Genomic DNA, 21,568 nt, shown 5'->3' on the forward strand with positions numbered 1-21,568 from the left:
TTATGTTAGAACTCCGTGTTGTTTATCAATGAGGATGGATTGATGGCTTTTCATGTTTTGGAAAAGAGTTCCTAATAATCTATTATAATCTGTAAATATATAGTGCTCCGTTGAAAGACATCCAAGATTATAGTTTGTATTTTTGAGAAGACATTCATGTAGAATATAATTCATGTAGAATATAATATATATTTCAAGCAGGTGGGCTAGCAGACTTCCCTTTTTACTTCCCCCAGGGCACCCGGCATATCCTTAACCAAGCAGAGAGGAAGGAGAGCATTTGGATGATCAGATCATAGGCATAACAAGAGCAGGGATGGTATTCCCAGAGGTGAGAACATCGCCTCTTTCCTCCTCCCTGGGTAGGCACATCCTCACCTTATTAGTGAGGTGAGGCATGGAGGGGGTGTTGGGGAAAGTGGCAAACTTCACAATCCCATGTCGCAGTTCCGTGCAGAGGGCCATTTGCTGGTGGGGGCAGTGGAGTGAGGTGCGATCCAATCACAGGAAATCACACACTCCCTGACACTGTTTGTGGTCGTGGAGCACTCGCTCTCACCCAGCGCTGCTTTTGGTGCTGCGGCCAACACGAGGGGAAGCGCTTTTAGCGCGTTCATAAAATACGCCAATTAGCATTGTCACAACAGCATTTCAAGCAGGGCTACTGAAAAGGCTGCCGGCCACTTCAAAGCCCGGCAGACGACTTAGTACAAGCGCACACATTAGTTTCAGGTAACTGTGAATGATCGTTCAGGGAACAAGTTATGGTGTTGATTACCGGTGTGACAGGAACCATGATTAAAACAGGGAGATGGTAATGGCATAGCATTCATGTACTGGCTCTGTGTCCCTTTCTAAAGGGTGATGTATGACACCATTAGAATAACCTCACGGCCCTTAAAGACACCAATCTTCCCTGTCTCGTCCTTCACACATGCTTGTCTTGACATTTGGAAACTGTGGGACGTGTGTGTGTGTGTGTGTGTGTTTGTACAGGACCTATGCTGCATATGTGTGCAAACAAGTCAGTATCAATGAATATGATTAAAACACCTTTAATTAGGCTTTGGGGTTTTATATGTATCCATTATTGCAATATTCTTAAAACGCAAGGATATTGAAATGTATGGTATAGATGAAAAATGATCATCATTTGACAGTATGATATAAATGGCAAAAGATTATCATAACTTTAGCCTTGCTGGCGTAGTCTAGGGCTACGTGCATGCATATCTGCTTCATTGCTGACCTCTGTCTGTTAATACCATTAGCATGTCCTTCGGTCTTAGTGTTCTTAGCATGTTACTCAGACTCAGATCTTGTTTGTGAGGCGTCAACGTAGCAGTGGCTATAAACACATGATGTGCCTCTGCGGTTGATGTGTGCCCAGCCGGGCCACACTGGACAAATGTTTGTCAGAACACTTCTGTAAACACGTCCACCCCAGCAGGGTCAGCCAGAGGGTGGCTGACACTCAAGCCGGCATGCTGATACCTCAGTCATGTCAACGGAAGTGAAAGCATACACCCCGTTTTCCTAACGAGTCAACCTTGTCTCTGGGTGCCTGGGTATTCACAGCCTCCCAACATGTGTCCACTCCTCAAGAGCCCCAAAATACATGTGATATTTTCAGGATGTGCCCTTTTGATTACTCCAGCTGATGGATTTGGGAGGATTGGGTTTTGGTTTGCTTAAGAACGGGAGTTTGCGAGGGCGACTGAGTGGCAGCTCGCAGAAACGGGGTAAGATGACGGTTTATGAGGCATGGTGGCAGGGTGGGACAGTAGGGAGGTTTCTGGAAGACATTCATGTGTCTTCTCTTTATCTGTCTGTTTCTATGTCAGTCTGTCCATCCTGTCCCTGTTGACTAGGCCTGAGGTGTAGCTGGTGCAGATGAGAAAAATAGATGTGGTTTTCAAAGGCTTAACTTGTGCAAGAAACAGCATTTATATGTGAGATGCAATGGGGAGAGCCAGGGCCTGGGATCACAGTGTTGTCTAAGCAGTGGGTCCTGAAAACAGCCAGGTCCCCTGACTCAACTGTGAGAGCCCCTACAGGCAGCTGAGGGGTATTGCAGGAAGTTATGCTTCACTAGGGAAAAGATACTCAGGTTAGCTACCACAGTGTGCCAATTTATTATGTATACTAAGCATTATATAAAAAAACAAACAAACAAACAAAATGTATCCCTAGTTTAGAAGAGAGGTACTGAAGCATTGTGTGATGAGTAATGAATGAATATCTAATTTAACATACATTCATATTGCATATACTAACGCTTAATCGTGTATTTGTGGGTACTATGCTTTCATTGAATATATGAGTATGTTTTTTCCCCTGAATTATGGAACTGCCTGGGTGAATCTGTGCTGAAGCTTTATGGCTCTATGAAAGGCCTGGAGACCTACATTTTCAATCCTTGAAAACCCAAAAGAGCATTATTACTCTGACTTCAGTTGAGTCCTGTGACAGGCACTTGACATTTTCTGAGCAACTGGTGGGTGTGTTGGTGGTTAAATATAAACAGCGAGTTTGTGGCATTGATTATTTGAGACAATCTTTGGAGTGGAGAAATAAGAGCCTGCCGAAAAGATAAATGATCTCAGGGTCGGTTTCATCTCGGCAAAGGCCAGAACTCCCTTCTACCACCATTTGTGCTACCAGTAGTATTAAAGTTTAAAAGTAAGTTGTACAAATGACCTGCTGGAGCTCCTAGTTCCCAAATGGCAAGTCTAAAAGGAACAACTCTGATATATCACAGCTTGAGGTGGGAGGAAACTTGAGTCACCAGGCTGGTACGCTAGATTTATTAGTCGCTGTATTTTTCTAGTGTCAAGTGATGTTCCATAAGCTTGAGCCACTGGGTTTAGTGTGACCTCTTCCCTATTGGCAGCGAATGGAAGAGCATTTAGATGCCGGGCTATTCCTGTGAGAGTGTTAAACACAACAGATTAAGACTTCTCGCTCCCATACTAGCATTGGGCCACTTATCATATTAGTTTGGCCAGGCTAGTATATCCTAGACCATGACTCCTCTGGCCCCTCTCCCATGCCATACTGTTAATTTTGGTTGCCTTGGCAACACGCCTATAACCCCAGAGACATCAAAGCGCATGAGCATGGAGGGTAGCAGCATCCTGGAGTCCTGCACTAAACCCAAGTTTGGCTCCCCATCAGCCAGAAGAGATGTAAATATGCACACATCTTGGCATTTGACCCACCAGGAAGCTCACACACTTGTTTGGTAGATTGTCAGGTAAACATATGCAAGTCTGAAGGAGTTCCTAATCATTTTGTATAGTGAAAGCATCAAACAGGTGCATTTTTACGCACTTGATTTTTTTTTTTTTTTTAATTACCGTCTATAAAGTTGTATAGACATGAAACATGACTGGTGTCAGCCTAATGATTGGTTAACTGTTATGTGAGTATGCTTTAGGATGTTGCTAAAGATACCAAAGTATCAATATCCACACATGTTTAGTCAGATATTCCGTGTCCGCATAGTGGTCATGGTTGTTGGATGATACAACTCACTGAGCTTTGCATGCTAAATCTAGTTGTCAAAAGATCACACTGAACATTTATTGAGTTACATTTTTGTTTATACGACTGTAATGTTCTTTGGACACACATCCAAGTAAAAGCCCAGATCATATCTTGTTTTAAATAGTGCTAAGAGATCAGCATTGTTTTTACTTCACTTATTTTAAAATTAAGTCTGACCTTGTCCCCTAAATAAATAAACAAATAAATGAACGACTTTAACATCAATGGAAAATAAATATCTTTGACCATTTTTAATAGGCTCCCTGACTCTGATTTAGTTTTACAGATTAGTATGGTTATTTACACTCCTTTATATGTTTCTTAATATAAGCCTAAATTGACATTTCCAGTTCTCTTTCTAGCACAAAAGGGTGAAAATATCTCGTACTGGATCTTTATCAGCAGCTCGGATTGCTTTCTAGTGTAAAGTATGATTGTAAAAACATGTAATCACATTACATGCACCTCATTCTTCACTTGCCACTCGACCAAGGAGGCACTCACATACCCGATTACATAAAACAACGAACACAAGAAAGCCAACTTTTATTCAGTGTTTGTGATGGAGCGTGGGGTGCTGAGAGGGTTTGTGCACGTGCACATATGCAGTTTAGGTTAACTGGCAGCCTGTGTGTGCTCGCAAGCCGTTGAATGTGAGCCGATCACATAGCGGAGGCTTACAATCAGGAGAATCTTCATACCGATACTAATGCATGTTTTTGCAAGCACTGGTATAGAGTATACTGCACCTCATACCTCTCTTAGCTGTGCCCTGACTGACACATAAGCCTCAGGAAAGCAGTTTAGCTGGCTTAGAGCTTTTCCTGTTGTGCGGAGGCCAGGGTCAGGGCTGCACAGACCTCTTGTCTCTCGTTCACACACACACACACACACACACACACACACACACACACACACACACACACACACAGCTGAAGATTCTGGCAGGTCAGCTACTTTCTCCCTGTTTCTAACACACACACACACACCCACACACACACACACACACACACACACACACACACACACACACACTTATTGATGGTTGTAAAAGTAGCCATGCTAGCAGATGTCAGACTCTCTGTTCCATATAAGAGCTGCAAGGAGCTTCCTCAGCTGTTGCACTCAGATCAGCCGTAATTAACACTTGCCCATTTCACTACGGCTGCTCTTTCTCTGCTTATCCGCCCCTGCAACTTAATCCGTAGGTGCCGTGTGAGCGAGGGGGAAGTACGTGCCGTCGAATGAATGCCCACACATGTGCGTTTATGTGACCATGCATGAACGTTAAAAGCCCGATCGAAATCTAACCTTTCAGTTTTAAATGATGCATATAACAAAGCAGTTCATTTGAAGAACTGTGATTTTGTTTGCATAGCTTTCGCCATTTCAGTCATTTTTACATATGCCCTTGCAGTTTGTAAAGCCACTGTAGTATGTTTCAGAGGTATCTCACCTGCTGAGAGTTGATGTTCTTTGGGAAATGCATGGCTAGGACTGCCTTTCTCAGCAAAGATTACGCATTGTAATAGGACATCTCAAGCCCTAGCTCGATTTATACTCGTAGACGCCAGAGACAGTGGGACAGGGAAGAGTGGGTGGAGAGAGAAAATCTGATGCTGAAAGAAAAATCCGTCAGTTTTGCCGCCCTGCCCAAATGAAAAAAGTTTGCGGTGAAGACTGAACTCCATGAGACAAGATGGACCATCAAATCGATCCACGCTGCAGCTTTCTGTGACATTAAAGAAAGCACTGGCACACCCCCACATGCTCTCTTTCTCTCTCTCTCTCTCTCTCTCTCTCTCTCTCTGTGAAGAGGATAAAAGCTCACTGCACTGTGCAATGCTCTCTGCTCCTCTGTGTGTGTGTGTGTGTGTGTGTGTGTTTGTATGTATGTATGTGTGTGTCGCAGGTGTCTGATTGAACAAAATGGTTAACACGTAGTTGTACACTGTCATTTATAAACAATTTAGAGAACAATTGTTGCCAAAGCAGTTAGCAATCAGGAAAAAAAAAATACTGCAATATTGTCAAAATACAGTCCAAAATCAAGACAACCTACATATAAAATCAGTGCATCTGTTAAACAGAGAATGCACTGCTAGGTTCTCAAGACTGACAAGACTGAAATTGCATAAAGTAAAGCTTTTCGTTGCTGTCTGTTTGATGGATGAAACTGCTATTTCACTTTATTCAAAGAAATATTATTTTAATGTTAAAAATGGTTATTTGTCATGTTCTCATTAAGTTCTCATTATATAACTATTAAACAGCAGTGCCCTAGTGATGTTTGCATAATCTCACTTTCTACAGATTGTGTACATGTATTCTAAATTGCTAAAAAGACTCAAAACACACTTCATCACTCTTTCCAAAGCGCTATAATAGAAATATTACCTAAATGGCTGGCAAGCTGTGGCTGTTAGCCGAATGCTAATAGGTGTCAGAAAAGGGGGCTAGAATTTATGACACACCATCTGTTCTCCAGCATGCAGCTCAATGTGTACTTCCAATGTTAGCTCTGGTAAAGACCTCCCCATTCAAATTCACTAATCACTTCTCCTAACAAGAATTAGCTTTTGGATCACTCCACCCAATAATGTTTTCAACTCCTCTCCTCAATGGAATTAAAGTGCCATTAATTCTCTTTGGATGTCTGTGAATAATCTGCTCTCAGATCCGACATTTTTTTGTAATTAAAAAACAAACATCATTAGCATATTTTGACCATTAAAGGAATGAGTATTAATATTTTGTGGTTGCTTAAAACCATGGGTCAGTATTACTTATAGCAAAGAATTTTCTTCACACAAAAAATAGACAATTTTTGTGTAAAAGCATGATAATGTTTGGTAGAGAGGGCAGAAGCGAATAATTGATATCGAAATATTTATTATCTTTATGTATTATATATGGGAAACATTGTTCAAACATGACAAGTCATGACAAGTTTGATTCAAGCTTGATTCATGACTGGCAAATGACAGTACAAATGAAAAAGGTTTAGAGGATATTGCCAAAACACTGTAAAATTGAAAATTTGTGATCATTTCCTTTTGCAAGGGACAAAAAGGATATTTTTTAATATTTTGTCATAATAGAATAGTACCACCAAGAAGCAAATGAAAGAGGAGAGAAGTTTGGTTGAGAACTCCATCCAATCCATCTGTCCAAACAAGTTTATTTTTGCATTTGTCTTTTCTGGAATCCCCCCGGTCTAATGATGTCTAATACTGTCTGATGAAGCTCTAAAGATTTCCCATATCTTAAAACAGTAAAAAGCTAATTGTCTAGCCCCAGCCTGATTAAGTGGTCTCTGCTTTATGGGTCCTAGATCTGTGGCCCTTTTTCCTGGTCTCTAAAGAGGCATACATTATGACCCCGCTGTCAGTGGAATCAATCCTTATCAATTTTAAAGTTCAAATTTTGATTTCATGACTTTCAGGGGACCAGCTAAGAGTGAAAATGACTATTTCACCTGCTTTCTCTATTCTCCATCTGCTTGCGTATTGATTCCCTCTCTCGCCCTATTTCTGGCTGTACCTCAGAGGGAGAATAGGGAGGGTCACATCGGCTAAAGATAGAGTTAAATAACACTACCTACAGCTATGCATTAGCCTGTGGGTAACCAGGAAAGTGACAGGCAAGGTAACGCCTATTTTGTTCAGGTGTAAGATAAACATTTGTATGTGTAACCAAATGGGCCATTGAATACATCATGAACGTGTGGTTTTGTAAAAGTTCCAGCAACTGTAGCTGATATGCTAATATGTTTCTATGTGTTTCTATGCTAATATGTTTCTATGTTATTATGTGCAGCATGTGAAAGCCAAACTGAAGCTTCTTCTGTAGAAATATAGCTTCTTCACACAATACATGGCTATACAGAATTGTATCGAAAGTCACTTAATATCATTTAAAAATGTGTTTCAGCACGTGTTACATTATACAACAAATGTAATGGAATGTATCATGTACAGCAAGCGCATCAGAAAACCTTTAACCAGTCATCTTGGTGAGCATAGTTTTATTAGTCCTGAACAATGATCAGCTCTGCCTTTTTAGCACAGGCAAGCTCGTACATTTTCCCTGGCAACTTAGAACGGGACGAACGTTGCACTGTTGGCTACGGTGCTGGTGAATATACCGGGGGGACGATAAACCAATGCTCCTGTGCTAACTGCCCACTAAGTGGGTGGGACAAGGATACCATGACCCCACTGGCCTTCCCACCAGCCCCTGCTAACAGCTTTGGCCCAGAGGTCAGCCCAATTTCCCCAGTGCTGAGTGCTCATTACCCACACGCCCTGTGATAAATGCCCACGGCTGCATGCGGCTGCATTGTCATGGCGCCCGTCGCTAGGGAGGCCAGCGGAGACGGATAGGCTCTGGATCTGGAGCTCTGTGCAGGAGTGGTTACCTAGCAACACTTACCTGAGTTTTGCTCTCTTTCTGATATCCCCTTTTCTTTCGTTCTCTCTTATGATTCTTTCACACTCTTTCATGTCTCGCAGCGTCACTCCTGCTCACTGACGGTGCCGATGCTGTGATTTCTGTCCCTTAAACCCATTGAGAGGGAAAGGGAGTAAACTGACCAGAGCTGGTTGTGGAGGGCATAAGGGCTTTTGCTTCTCACTGCTTCCACTCTATTAATGTGCTTCACCCTTTGTTTAAAGCTACACGGTGATACACTGTGATTTTGTTTACATTGTCACGCTTTCATTACATATAAAATTGACCCAATGATTTCTGCATCTTTTCCCTTCAGTGGTGTAGCAAACTGGTTTAGTAGCACTATTACTATTATGTTGCTCTGAAGTCACAGTTCAAACTGGGATGGGATACCACAACTCTGTGTTCTCTCTTCCACGACTCTGGAAGTCATCTTCAAAATCAGAAAATTCCAAAGCCACAAGCACCTTGTAAAACAATTTGTGTGTGTGTGTGTGTGTGTGTGTGTGTGTGTGTGTGTGTGTGTGTGTGTGTGTGTGTGTGTGTGTATGTGTATGTGTGTTGAATGGGGTTAACCCAAGACTTTATTTTGGTTTATCATAGTGCCATGCGTCTGCATGGGAATGGGCACATGTTCACTTCCTCAAAGAGGTAGCCTTACTTAAGCATAGAAGAGATATTAACTGCATGTCATAATTCACTATCTTATATTTTCTAAACTTTTGCACACACACACACACACACACACACACACACAGACACACACACACACACACACACACACACACACACAGTACAAAAGCGTAGGTAAACTGATGGTGCTATGCCTGTGCCCGCATCGAGCCTGGCAATGCCACATCACTGTGTGGACCAGCAGGGGGCGCATTCCTTCCTGCCTGTTGCTAGCCACTCCGACCTGTTCTGCCAAGCCTTTCGCAAGCCAGGAACTGCTGAAAGACTCCAATGAGCCCTGCTGACAGAATGTCAAACAATAACACCGTACAGTTCATTGTTAGCAGTTATGTGGCTGTGGTTGTTACAATGTCTTTGTTGTATCAGCACTCAAAACTAGCCTGCTAGTCGCACTAACTGCAAATAAAGGATCCTTCGTGCAAAAACACAAGACTAGCAGTTCTTTGAGAAGCTCTCGTTATAGAATGAAGGCCAGGATGAATATAGCAGACTGGAGAAGGTGTCTGTAGTCAGTGCGTGACTTTAAAGGATGTTTCGCAAGAATATGTGCTAAAATGCTCCCTCACAGACCTCCATTCATCTTTGAAGAAACAAACACTTTTTGCATGTGTACTGAAGATGCCATCGTGGATCTTCAAAGCCCAAAGCTCTTTGAAAATGCACGTCTGACTGTGTGAATAGGTCTCCGAGTATGTGTTAATATTTGCTTTTCTTGCATTGACAAGATATATTAAATCACAGTACTGTGATTACATCTGAGGATAGAAGTGTTTAAAGTTAAAATGGAAGGGACTGGACCATAACGTCAAAGAAAATGTTTCTCTGTCTAATGGGGTAACATGCCGGTGGTACTTCACAGGCAGTAATGCTGCACATCTGAGAACAAACACGTGGTTGGGTGAGTCAATTATGCACCATACATTCAACATCACGATGCAGTTTATATATTTGTATACACACACACACACACACACACACACACACACACACACACACACGCACACACACACGCACATATATATATATAATAAATGAAGACAATAAATATTTTGATATCAATTATTCGCTTCTGTCCTCTCCACCAAACATATATATATATATATATATATATATATATATATATATATATATATATATATATATATATATTTTTTTTTTTTTTTTCTCCTATTTTTTAAAATATGTAATTATATATAAAAATATTATATATATAATGGACAGAGATCTCAGATGTTGATGATGTATATATGTGTATACATATGTGTATACAAATAAACAAACACAGCCACACAAGTAAGGAGAAACAGATTGCCAGTAAAGCACTACAGAGTCTGCCAACCCGCCCATGATGTATTGGGAATCAGTCTGACACTAATTACCTTAGATTAACAGTAGAGTTTGGTGTGACAGTTCGCGTAACTGTTTTTTTTTTTTTTTTTCAGTTTCAGATGAATGGGTTGGGGGAGTTTCTTGAAGGGTGCTGTTGACAATTGGATTCCCGACGAGTGTACTGTAATCAATTTTTTCCTCTTCTTCCCCCTCTCTCGTTTCTCTTAGATCCCACTCTCCGTCTGTGACGTGAGGAGGAGCATGGACAGTACTGGCACGATTGAGATGTTCTGGGTTTGGGTGTGTGCGCTCATGTGCGTCCACATGGCCGTGGATATTCTCTTAAGATTATATCACTCTTCATCAAACCCTCATTCATCAGCTGTCTGAAGACCATAGAACAATGCACTTCTATATAAACAGTTCGTCACCACATTTGAGAAGCCCACATCCATACAGCTGTTGCTATTTTTGGCTCTTGTTTACTGGACAGTCCTGCCAAGTTGCAACTGAGGTTATGAGAGTGAAGCTTTTACACGTGCGCTGATGCAGCTTTCATACGTGTATTGTGGTCAGCTGTTAAGTGTTTGTGTTAATTTCATGTGTTCCTAAATTATACCAAGATTTACATTATGTTCTACATTGTTATGTTACATTGTGCACTTAACATCCCTGTTGTTATACAGCTGTACAGATCCTCTCAGTCTGTTCAGCTAGCCAAGAGACATGGGAGTAGACTGTGTTTCTCCCAAAGTGAGCTTAGGGAGGATTTGTGACTCAGTGGGAAGGACCAAGAAAAATGTTTTCTGATCAATTATTCACCATCTCACAATCCCTTCTGGGCAAAGAGTTGCATCTCTCTCTCTCTCTCTCTCTCTCTCTTGCTCTCTCTCTCTCTCTCTCTCTCTCTCTCTCTCTCTCTCTCTCTCTCCTGCTGGCCTTTCCCTCCTGCCCCAAGAGAGCAGCTCCCAGCCAAGCTGCTGTGGATAATGGTGGCAATTAATAATGTGTCATAATCCACCACTGGGCTAACGTGGGGCGGGATGTGGCTCTCTCTTTCTCTCTCTTTCTCTCTCTCTCTTTCTCTCTGTGTGTGTGTGTGTGTGTGTGTGTGTGTGTGTGTGTGTGTGCGTGAGTGTGAGTGTGAGTGTGTGTTTGTGTGTGTGTGTGTGTGTGAGAGAGAGAGAGAGAGAGAGAGAGAGAGAGAGAGAGTTGTTGTAGGCTTTGTGCAAGTGTTTGAAGGGGTGTGCGGCTGAGTGGGCCTCACTGGCCCTTTTTGATGGGACGCAGGTGCCATCCACTTCTGAGCATTTCGGGGGTGTGCAGGTTGAGGGCCAAGCCGCAGTTCAGCTCACACCACCCTGGCACATAGCTGAGCGCCAGGGCAGGAACTGTTCCAGGTGCACAGGCCCCCGGACACAGCTAGCCTATTGTGCTGCGCTCAGGCCCGGGTGCAAATCGCATCACACAGGTGCGAGGCAGTGCGAGCCCACACTAACCCTGAGCATGGGGGCAGAAGAGAGTGTCCTGAGACAAGTGCAACATGTCTGTGTCCTTTAGCACACTTGTGCCACATGGGAGAAGACTAACAGTTATTTTACAAATAAGGGGTATGATCAAAAGGCACCACTGCAGGGCCTTCTTAAGGGTGTTCTTTTTTCTTTTTTACCATGGGTGAAACATATCTTTGTATCTTTAATTTACACATCTCTAATAAATCTCCAGTAAAGTTAATGGTTACACTATATTAACAAGTATTATTCACAAAATAATTGTTAATTTCTCAGTTGTTTCTAAATAACTGTAAAATACTAACTTATTTGTTTACCTTTAAATGATCAATGTTATGTGAAGTAACAGACTTTAATTGCAGTAAAACTACATGGCATTTTTTGCTGCAAAATCCATATGAGTGTATTAAAGTCGTTCAATGGTGTTCAGTTACATTTAATAGTAACTACCTACTGTCAGTACTGTTATCCAGTAATAGATAGGTATATACACTAAGATTACATGGAATCAGAACACGAAATATCTATCTGCATCATGATTAGTCATGCTGTATGCCTGGACAGTTACCTCATCATCAACGTTTTCAAAATACTGATTAAACAGCATTCATGATTACTCATTAATTTTCTGTTATTTACACCAGTGGGTCATATCCCATTCATGTTCAGTAACTTCTCAAAAATGTATGTCACCTCTTCTAGCTAGAGTCCCTCTAAATCACAGCAATTTGTTTTTCCATGTATTACATAAGCACACGGCATTGTTACCTCTCCTGTGAGTTCTAGCATATGTGTAATTTTCATACATAATGGCCATTTAATTCTCAGAATAACATGATCATAGCTAAGTGAAGCAATCGTCTATTTTTAGCTTAGAGTTAACAAATCAGCTGGCTAGCAAAGGAACTAAAGCTGTTTTGCTTTGAAGTGGACTTTGGTTACTGGTAAGATGCATCATAATGGAAAAGTAACAAAGAGAATAGTTTGAAAAGTAACAATAAATGATAATATAAAACACACTCAATGATAAACATTATTCTAGCATATATTCTGTATTTGTATATAATTTTATTTGCAAGGGAAGATGTATTTCCATTACTGATTTATGAGCCTTTTTTGCCAAATAGCTGTCCTTTGTAACTATGCAACACAAAGTGAACATGTGATGCTGTAATTTTCAGCCCTGCATGTAGATAGGCCTAACAGTAAATGTTACACAACACCACCGGATGATTATAATGCACCAATAAGTGATATTTGCAATACATTATTTGGAAATATTTTATATATCTACTACCTTCAGGAAAAAAGGAAGTTTGCCTATTCTAGTACCATGCCATTCTATCATAACTACCATTACTACTCATGTCTACTGACAATAAAAAAAAAAAAAAGTGAAAACACTTACGATAGAATCTTACACTTAAGATGATATCTGGTTGATACCACATAATTTCAAAACATTTCATTCAGTTCAGGTAACCATATCACAATAGCTGAAGTATATTAGAAGAAATAGCATGATATGTTGCTTAAGCAGATATTAAAAATGTTACAGTTGCAGTAGAGTTCTGATAGAGGTAGGATTGTGTGTAGGGACTGGTCCTAGTTCAAGCACTCTCCTCCTGTGCTCCTCTCTTCATTACAAGCCAGAACTCACAGTGACTGTGTAAAGCAGTTAATAGTCTTTTCCCTCTGTCGTGACCAATTCCTCCCCTCCCCCAAAACACATGCACCTCGGTTCCATTTAGTTGCTGGAGCTTGCAGGTGGCATTTGCTCTTGGTCACTAGTGGACTCCCAGTCCGGTGCCTGTATATGTTTGGCAAGAGATGATTTAGTCCCCGCTGGCCATGTCGCACACCCTAGGCCTGGAGAAGCAGGCAAAGTTTACAAACCTCTCTCCATTTGTACACTCCTATTACTGCTGATAGCCACCACATTAGTAATTGTCAGTGGGGCCGGCCCTTTCGTGCTGCTCTCATTTGACCCAATTCATTTTGGTGGGTGTGTTCAGCTGGCATTGATATATGCCCTCGTGGTATTTTCCTGATGTATAATTCCTCAGATCTCCTGCTGCTAGGGTTACCTTATTTCAGTTAGGGCCATGGAAACAATTGGAAGCAATGAGATATAAGTTGGATTGAGGTCAAGCAGGGGTAGGGGAGTGGGAACTGTAAAGTTTGCAATGCTACAAGGCTAAAATATATGTAGCATTAGAGTACAGACACATGTTTATGGACCCTGACTACATCATGGTTTGTTGATTTACCGTGATTTACTCTGGAATTTCCTTATCCACTTTATATAAGCAAGATCAGCCCATTGTTTTGGTTGTAGATGAAATTAGGACATGTAGCATTCCATATCAAATACATGACAAATACTTGAATGAACATCATGGATGTTTTATCTGAGTATCAGTCAGTTTCTAGGAGGCAGCGTAACATGATTTTTAAATAGATCATGTTTGCCTGCTTAAATAATTTCCTCATTCCTGCAAAGCCAAAGGGTTCTTTTCTATGAACTGGCCTCTTTACAATTCATGGGCATTGTTTATGTAACATGGTGTTCAGAATGGTCCAGAATGTTCCAACAAATTACTTAAAAGAAATCCCATTGACCTTGTCCTTTTGAATATTCTTTTGAAATCAACATTTGACAGGGTTATGCATATAACGTCTGCACTAATTTAATAAACGGTGTGCAACATTTCAATCAACTTTGCTGTACCTGCTACAGCTAAATTGCAAATCTCATGTAACATAGTTTGAGAAATGGTACCCCATTGACCACTCATTATCATCAGCTGACTTTGGAGTGATGGCCATTTATCCTAAATTATTTAGATATATGTTTGTTTTTACTATACAGATTACCTGGAATGTCATACTCTTGGGCATCAGTGCCGTTAATGTATGCAGTCTGTCAATATATAAGGTTAAAAAGGCTAAAGATGATTGAACTTAAGTTAGATAGTGAATGGTAGACTGAACAGCATGTTGTTTTGTGGTATTCGATGGGCTAGAACTTCATACAGTGTTGTTTAGACAAAAGAGATGAACAGATGGAGTCACTGGAGAACAGGCTGATGTTAGGAGTGATAAAAGGACAGATTCAGGACACATGAAGGTGTGGACCAACAAGATGGAGGTGTCTTGGTAGGCATGGAGATGCAAAAAAAGTTATTTTTTGTAGAATTGTTTTGATGGCGAGGGAAGTACAAACAATAGGCAAGCATAAAGAACTACATACATTTGAATTACAAAGAGTATGTGGAAGGTGAGATTATCAATTGAGGAACACTATGGGCAGATGAGCCGAGAGCAGGGGCCAGATGGAGAGAACATGGAAGAGCAGGTGGGGAGATGAAAAGACAGCAATAAAACGGACAGAGAGAAGGTGGGATGGAGGAAATGGAGGTTGCCACGGAGCGGTTTTTGCTCTCCAGGGTGATTGCCTCCTCTTGGAATTGCTCCTCACCCACAGTGTTCTTCAGCCCAGGGACATTTTCACCATGAATTCCAAATCCTTCCTCTCTAAAATATCTTCATTCAGTCTGCCTGGCCTCTGCTCCTCTTTTGGTGTGGTGGCACATGGTGGAAAGCAGTGGCAGAAATGCATAACTTTCCTTTCCATTCATCCTCGTCCACAGCTCACCTCGACCTCTGCTTTTTCCAAATAATATCTGCTTTGCCGGACCCCCGTCTCAATAACATTCTGCATAGCCTGGCATAAATCACTTGGGCTTGCCACAACTGGAAAGTCTTCTTTTTCTCCATTGGACTCGCAGATTTAGTGGCATTTCAAATAGATAAACACAAGCAACATCTATCAACACAACAAAAAAGGGGGGGGGGGGGGGGGGGGGCTTAATCAAAGGGTCCTGGTCCTGGATCTGCAGTGTCTCCATTTACCTTGAGATAAATCCATTGGGGTGACCAGCGCTAGAGCAGGGCCTGACAAATCACCACCGTCAGGCTGCTCTGTGCGGTGCCTTATTGGCCTTTCTCTAAGTGGTCTTACCCTTCACCGAAAAGGATGGGGCTTGTCAGAGAAGGCCAGATTAAAGTTAGACAAAAAGAAATGATTTGTTATTAGAGAACACCCATTGTGAATCCCTAAAAGGGAAACAAATATGTATGGGAGCTGGATATTCTCTAGGCAGCAGTAGGGTGTGTGTTTGTAAGTGTGTGTGTGTGTGTGTGTGTGTGTGTGTGTGTGTGTGTGTTTGGTTAGGGAACAGAACAGAAAAGGAGTCCTGGAGGTGAAGTGGAGGAGAATAGGGTTGGAGGGATTCGATTAAGGAATGGGAAATGAGCGTGTGGGGGGGGGGTATTACACACCAAGCAGACATCATCATTTAGGGGCTGGAGAATGTTAAATGCTGTTCTCTGTCTTTTTTAGAGTCAAAGAGAAAAGATGAGTGTCAGGAGGAGAGAATCTTCAATGTGCTCTGTTAAGAATGAGCTTGTGCTGACTGATAATGTGATGCAGAGTGAACAACAGTGGAGGTCAAACTAGAGAACAGTGTGAAAACATCCCTAAAGTGTAAAATGGGGTAAAAAAAATCTGCATTTCCTAGAGGTACAGAATAATAAAGCTTAGCAGGAATTAAAATCAAGGCAAGAAATCACTTTGAATATTTTCAATAAGATTTAACATTTTCTGCATGCATGTCCTTGTGACAATAACAAATGGAGCATTATGCGCAATTGTTCACTGGTACATGAATGAGTTCCACATAAATGAATGAAACTATATTGGTTAGAAGGTGTATGTACACACCAACCATATGTTTGTATTTAAACTCAACTTTTCAGAGTAAAGTCAAAGTGCACTTTCACTAAATGCAGACAATGTAATATGTGTGGATTTCTATTTAGCATTAGGCTATGGAGTACAAACAACTAAACAAAATTGTACAGTTCAGTGAGGATCAAAAGTCTAGTCCACATAATGAGAATCTCTCTCCCACTCTCTTTTGCTGTATTTGAATCTTCCTAAACTAGCACTCCTATATGTTTCTCTTCATCTGCAATCCTAAAATCCCTCTGCTAAAACTTCTGTAACTCTCAAGGCTGTTTTTCATGACGTCGTGTCTTGCCTTTTGAAGTGCACAGTGAGACAGGCTGCCCTTGGACAGCTGAGGGCTGATGATGAAGAGTGTCACATACGGATGAGCTGCTCCTCGACTCTGCACTTTGGCTGTGGTAATATTAGTACGGTGTACTCTCTGCTCCCGGAGAGGTGTGTGTGAGGGGCCTGAGAGACTTGGGCAGGGGGGCTGTGCAGGAAAAATGGGTCGGAGAAAGTGAGAAAAAGGAAGAAGAGATAGAAGGAGGGAAAGACAGGGTCAGGGGCAGAGATGGAGAGAGGGATGCGGGAACAAGAAGAAGCTAGAGAGAGAAAGAGAGAGAGCCTGTCAGGGTAATGGCCCCTAGAGATTGGCTGTCTCTCTCTTTTTTTCAAAAGTAATCTCCACCAGCTCCAAGCAGGTGTACTAGGGCCCGCCACACCATAAATAAATGGGATTGGCAACAGAATGGGGAATCGCATATAAAGCAATAAAGCAATTTTCAATCACAGCCCGCAGGCTGGGCTTCAGTCTCTGCCAGGTAGACTTCAGTCAGTCCCAAGGTTATGGAAACAGTTAGTGAGACATGGGGTGCTCAGACCCCTTTCCCACAAACAGACACACACTAGGACACGCACACTGAAGCTGGGCCACAAACACACGCCTCAACTTCCAAACTAGTCACATCTGAGATATATTACACTAAGCTTTGCTTGGCCACAGTGACTGCTACTGTCCAGCACTTGCACATAGCGCCACACGTCACTGTTCCACAGCACTAAATGCGATAAGACATATAGTGATTTATTTTGTTTTACTTAGCCATCCATAGATTTATGCTGCGCTAATTAATCCAAATATATTCATATATCAGCTATTGACTTAGGTAATTATGTATTTTGGAAACCCCTGTGTTGCAATAAGAACAAATCTGCTTTCTGATACCTTAACAGAAATTAGCACAAGCCCTTGGCTTAGAGTCCCATTAACAAATAAAGCCTGACTAAATGACAGTGATTTACAAGCAGTTTTGAACCTCTCTGTTGGCGATGTGCTTGTGTTAATGCTGCATGTAATGTGTGAATATCCTTAACATAGTTGAAGTGAATGAGGTTTGTGCGAAGTGTTTGGACCGAGCCCGTGTGCTAGGTGAGAGTGCACACAGTGCACAGGCTGGGAATGCAGAGGTATGTGAAGAGGTGTGTAGAGCTATGCATGTTGTACTCGCAGGCCAGACAGTGATAAAAGGCCATGCTTCCGAGACCCCTGACTCTCCCAGCTGTGACAAATAGTTTTCCTCACGCCCCCCTCATCATCACCCTCTACACCGGGTGTGAATTTGTTTCGCAAACAGCTCAATTGAACAGACAAATGTTTGACTGACTTCGAAAGAATATTTGGTCTGAATAGTTCTAAGCAAATGTTAGCACAGTCATACTGGCTGTCTGATTTATCTCCTCTTTTCTTTTGCATAGTTCCCAACCAGTGGATCAAGGTGGTAGACAACATTTTGGAGGGCCGCATCACACCTTGGAAAAAGTAAATCAGCAGCTCTGTTTTTGGTGGTTTCTTGCTTGATTGTTGAAAGGTTTGTTCCGCTACACTTGGTGTTTGGCTTTTTTTCTTTCAGCTGCGATCTCTCACTCACAGAGCACAGATGGCCAGGCTTAGGTTTTGAGCTGCTGTGGGCAAACAGGGGTAGCACTCTTCACCTTTGCTGAATGTAGCTCCCACCCTTTGACTCAACAGATTTTTTTATATATGTTCATATGTCTATATGTTTAATGTTCTAGGCATTAAGTGAAAGACCTTGGAAACTTTCAAATGAATTTGAAAAACAGACATACACACACCAAATCTTCCCAAAGCAAAGGATTTCACATATCTTCCATGGCTAGGTTTCATGGCAAGGTTGTTTGTGCAACAACCTTCAAATTATTTACAGCTAGCGAATCGTGCACTGTTAGCCACAGAAGTGACTTTAAATCTCTGCCTTCAAAGTCAAATGTCAGCTAAAGCACAGAGAAATAATGTTTATTTTCTGCTCTGTGTCCATTCTTTGCCAAGGAACAAGTCAGCAGGATGATAGGAAATCTCCAGTTTAACACCAACTGAAGTGTTTTAATGTTTTGAGAATTAACATTTTGAGAATTAACTTAGTGGTCTTTGAGGACAATTAAATCGCTGTGGAAAGTGTTCAAAGATCATATATGTAGATACCAGATACTTCCTTGGTTTGATGCAGTACATAATAAAAATTTCTTACACAGTATTTTAGGTACAGATTGTGCTCTGTGTAGAGTGAGTATCTGTATTTTTACAAAAAAGAAGCAAAATGCTTTTGTTTTTATTAGGAATTGCAATGGGGTCAAGGATAATATCATATGAAACAGAGAACAAAGCACAAGTTCAACTGTACTGTCTGCTGTACTGCAGCTCAGGATGCTGATGGAGTTTGGAAGCTGGAGAGTGCTGCAGTCGCTATCAGGTCATTTGCTTTCCCTTTGAAGGTATCAGGGACCCAAAATTCATTAGATCCCACTTATTAGCCTATAAAATCATCATCATCATCATCATCATCTTTTGGCCCTCTGTGTTTGTTTGATGGCGTTTTTGCTCCATGTCATTGAAAATATGTGAGATGTTATGTTACACCCTATTGATTACTGGCGTTAATTAAAATTTTAATTAAAGTTTTTTATGGTCTGCATTTGCGCTTGTGATAATAGTATGAAAAAAGAGCATAGGGCCAATAAATTGCAGCTTTATTTGCGAGCAGCAGCCATCAACAAATACAACAGTGTACATAAAATTTTACTAACATTGATTTTGAAAATATGAATGTTACTTTAACGTCTGAGATGTATTATTCAATTTAAAACTACAAAGCATAAAATCCAGGACCTATAAGTCAGTTAATGAAGAGGAAAAGTCCATTACAAACCTATCAAAATCTGGATCATCTGATTCACATAAGTGCCTTGGATTATAACCAGAATCATTTCCCCCTGCTGCTAGAGGGGTTTTAGAGTAATGCACAGACCACAGTGAGCTTCGCAGCTTATGGGATGGATGACTACTTAGCCTGATGGATTGAAAAACACAGGCTTTGATGAAAGAGATCATCTTTTCAAATCCATTCTCTGTATACTTCTAGGCATAATATGATATTCTACTTAAAAAAGAAAACGAGAGAGCGAGCGAGCGAGAGAAGCAAGACAGAAAGCAATCACAGGCTTTCGTAATGAATGAAGGATGCAACAGGGACTGAAGGTGTACGACCAGAAAGTGAAGAAAGTGTGCATTTGAACGTTCAAATGATTTTAAAAAAATTATATTTATTTCATGTATTTATTTATTTATTTCTGCTAAACCTTATCTCATATTCGGTTTATGAACTAATTTTCCAGAAACACACACACACACAGAGAAGGAAATATAGAAAGACTATGATAACACTGAGTATCCTCTCCTTTGTAGGAATGCTCCTTGAGGAGACCTGGTGGGTTAAGACTTTTTTAATGAAACTAGATTGATGTGAGACTTGAAGATGTGCTGGAGGCTCCATGGCCCCTCCTCCCCCCGTCTCCTCCGCCCGTCTCCTCCTGTCTCCTCCTCCTGTCTCCTATCAACCTTGCTGAAACCACAGAAAGGAACAGTTGGAACAAATGCGCCTTCAATGGGCCGACACCACGGGGATGTCATTCTCCAGGCCGAGCCAGCCGGCCCACTGGGGATTCAGTAATGTGTATGTCATTGTTGGGCCGAGGATGATGGCGCTGCATGTTGTTTTAAGGGCTTAAACCTTCCCAATGAGCCCATTGTGTGAGGATCCTACCCTCAGCTGTCTCTTGCCCTGGAGTAACGTTAGACAAGATGGAGTGGTTTGAAGCCCTGGGCTCTTTGGCAATTATGGACTCATAAGTCTATTATCTTCTGATTAAAAGATTTTCTGGAGCTGTCACTTTTGTTTCCCATAATTAAAAAAGAGAAAACTTTAACAATTTAAGGACGACAGATGTTTTATATTACTTCTCCTGCTTAAGACTAGATCTCTTCTGTGTGCTGCTTCAGTGTTGTGGGTCTTGATGCTATGATGATGGGACAGTCTGCTCTTGTTATGGGTTTTTATAGCCTACTACATTTCACAATGATCTGCAGTTCAAAAGGCCATGGCCCTTCGCCTCTAGCACCGTGTTTCATGTTAGGCTTAACTCTTATGCTCTGGGTGCATTGTATCGATTGCATGTTTGTCATCATGCACCACCCTTGTATCCTAACAAATATTTAAATATGCCTCTGAAGAAACACTTTGCTGGTGTACTTGAACGATGTGTGTGATGGCAAGATGCTGGATTGTGCATATGGTAGCCGCTATCGATCAGCCTGCTTTCGAATCAGGCATTTTAGGCAAAACGTGTTGAAAGTTAGAAGTTTTAGATATGGATTTGTTGTTCAGACTTTGCCAAAGGTCAAAAGGGGAGATGCCCTCTGTTAGCCATTAAAAGCCTAAAATGCTGTAGTGATTGGGAATTATCTATTATGAGAGCAGGCAAAAGATGGTCACCAGCACCATTTCAAAACACAGTGATTCATAATAGGCTAAAAGGTCATGTCAAGTGGCATGTTAGTATTTCACTTTAAGTTTGATTAAAGATTTTTGGAAAAGATTGGGAGAATGTCTCAATTGCCAGGGGAGCGCTCCCTCCTCTGTGGAATGTGGGTTCTATATTTCTTGCAGAAATCAATAAGATGAGAAGTGAAGAAGCTTTTTCAGTTCAGCCAGGCCACATAGTTCTTCCCCTCTTCTCCAAGCATCAGGAAGAGGCTTCCTAAGCATACAAAAACAGCACTAGCTTTATACACACCTCTGTCTAATCACTGGCATCCATTTACAAATAGAAACCAAACCTCTTGAAATCTTCTAAACATGTGTATTACCAAGACTGTTGAATGATT

The 21,568-nt window shown here is 41.4% G+C and overlaps 1 long non-coding RNA gene across 2 annotated transcripts; it reads left to right on the plus strand.

Moving 5' to 3' along the window:
* Positions 1 to 1,711: 1,711 nt before the first annotated feature.
* Positions 1,712 to 20,762, plus strand: LOC118241071. Of its 2 annotated transcripts, none has more exons than XR_004775835.1 (4): positions 1,712 to 1,742; positions 18,085 to 18,197; positions 18,964 to 19,119; positions 20,090 to 20,762. It is a non-coding gene; the product is annotated as an uncharacterized LOC118241071 (long non-coding RNA). The 2 variants fall into 2 exon arrangements; XR_004775836.1 differs by having other exon boundaries at positions 18,964 to 19,097.
* The last annotated feature ends 806 nt before the right edge of the window (positions 20,763 to 21,568 follow it).

This window comes from Electrophorus electricus, chromosome 3 (assembly GCF_013358815.1).
Source record: "Electrophorus electricus isolate fEleEle1 chromosome 3, fEleEle1.pri, whole genome shotgun sequence".
Taxonomy (NCBI): domain Eukaryota; kingdom Metazoa; phylum Chordata; class Actinopteri; order Gymnotiformes; family Gymnotidae; genus Electrophorus; species Electrophorus electricus.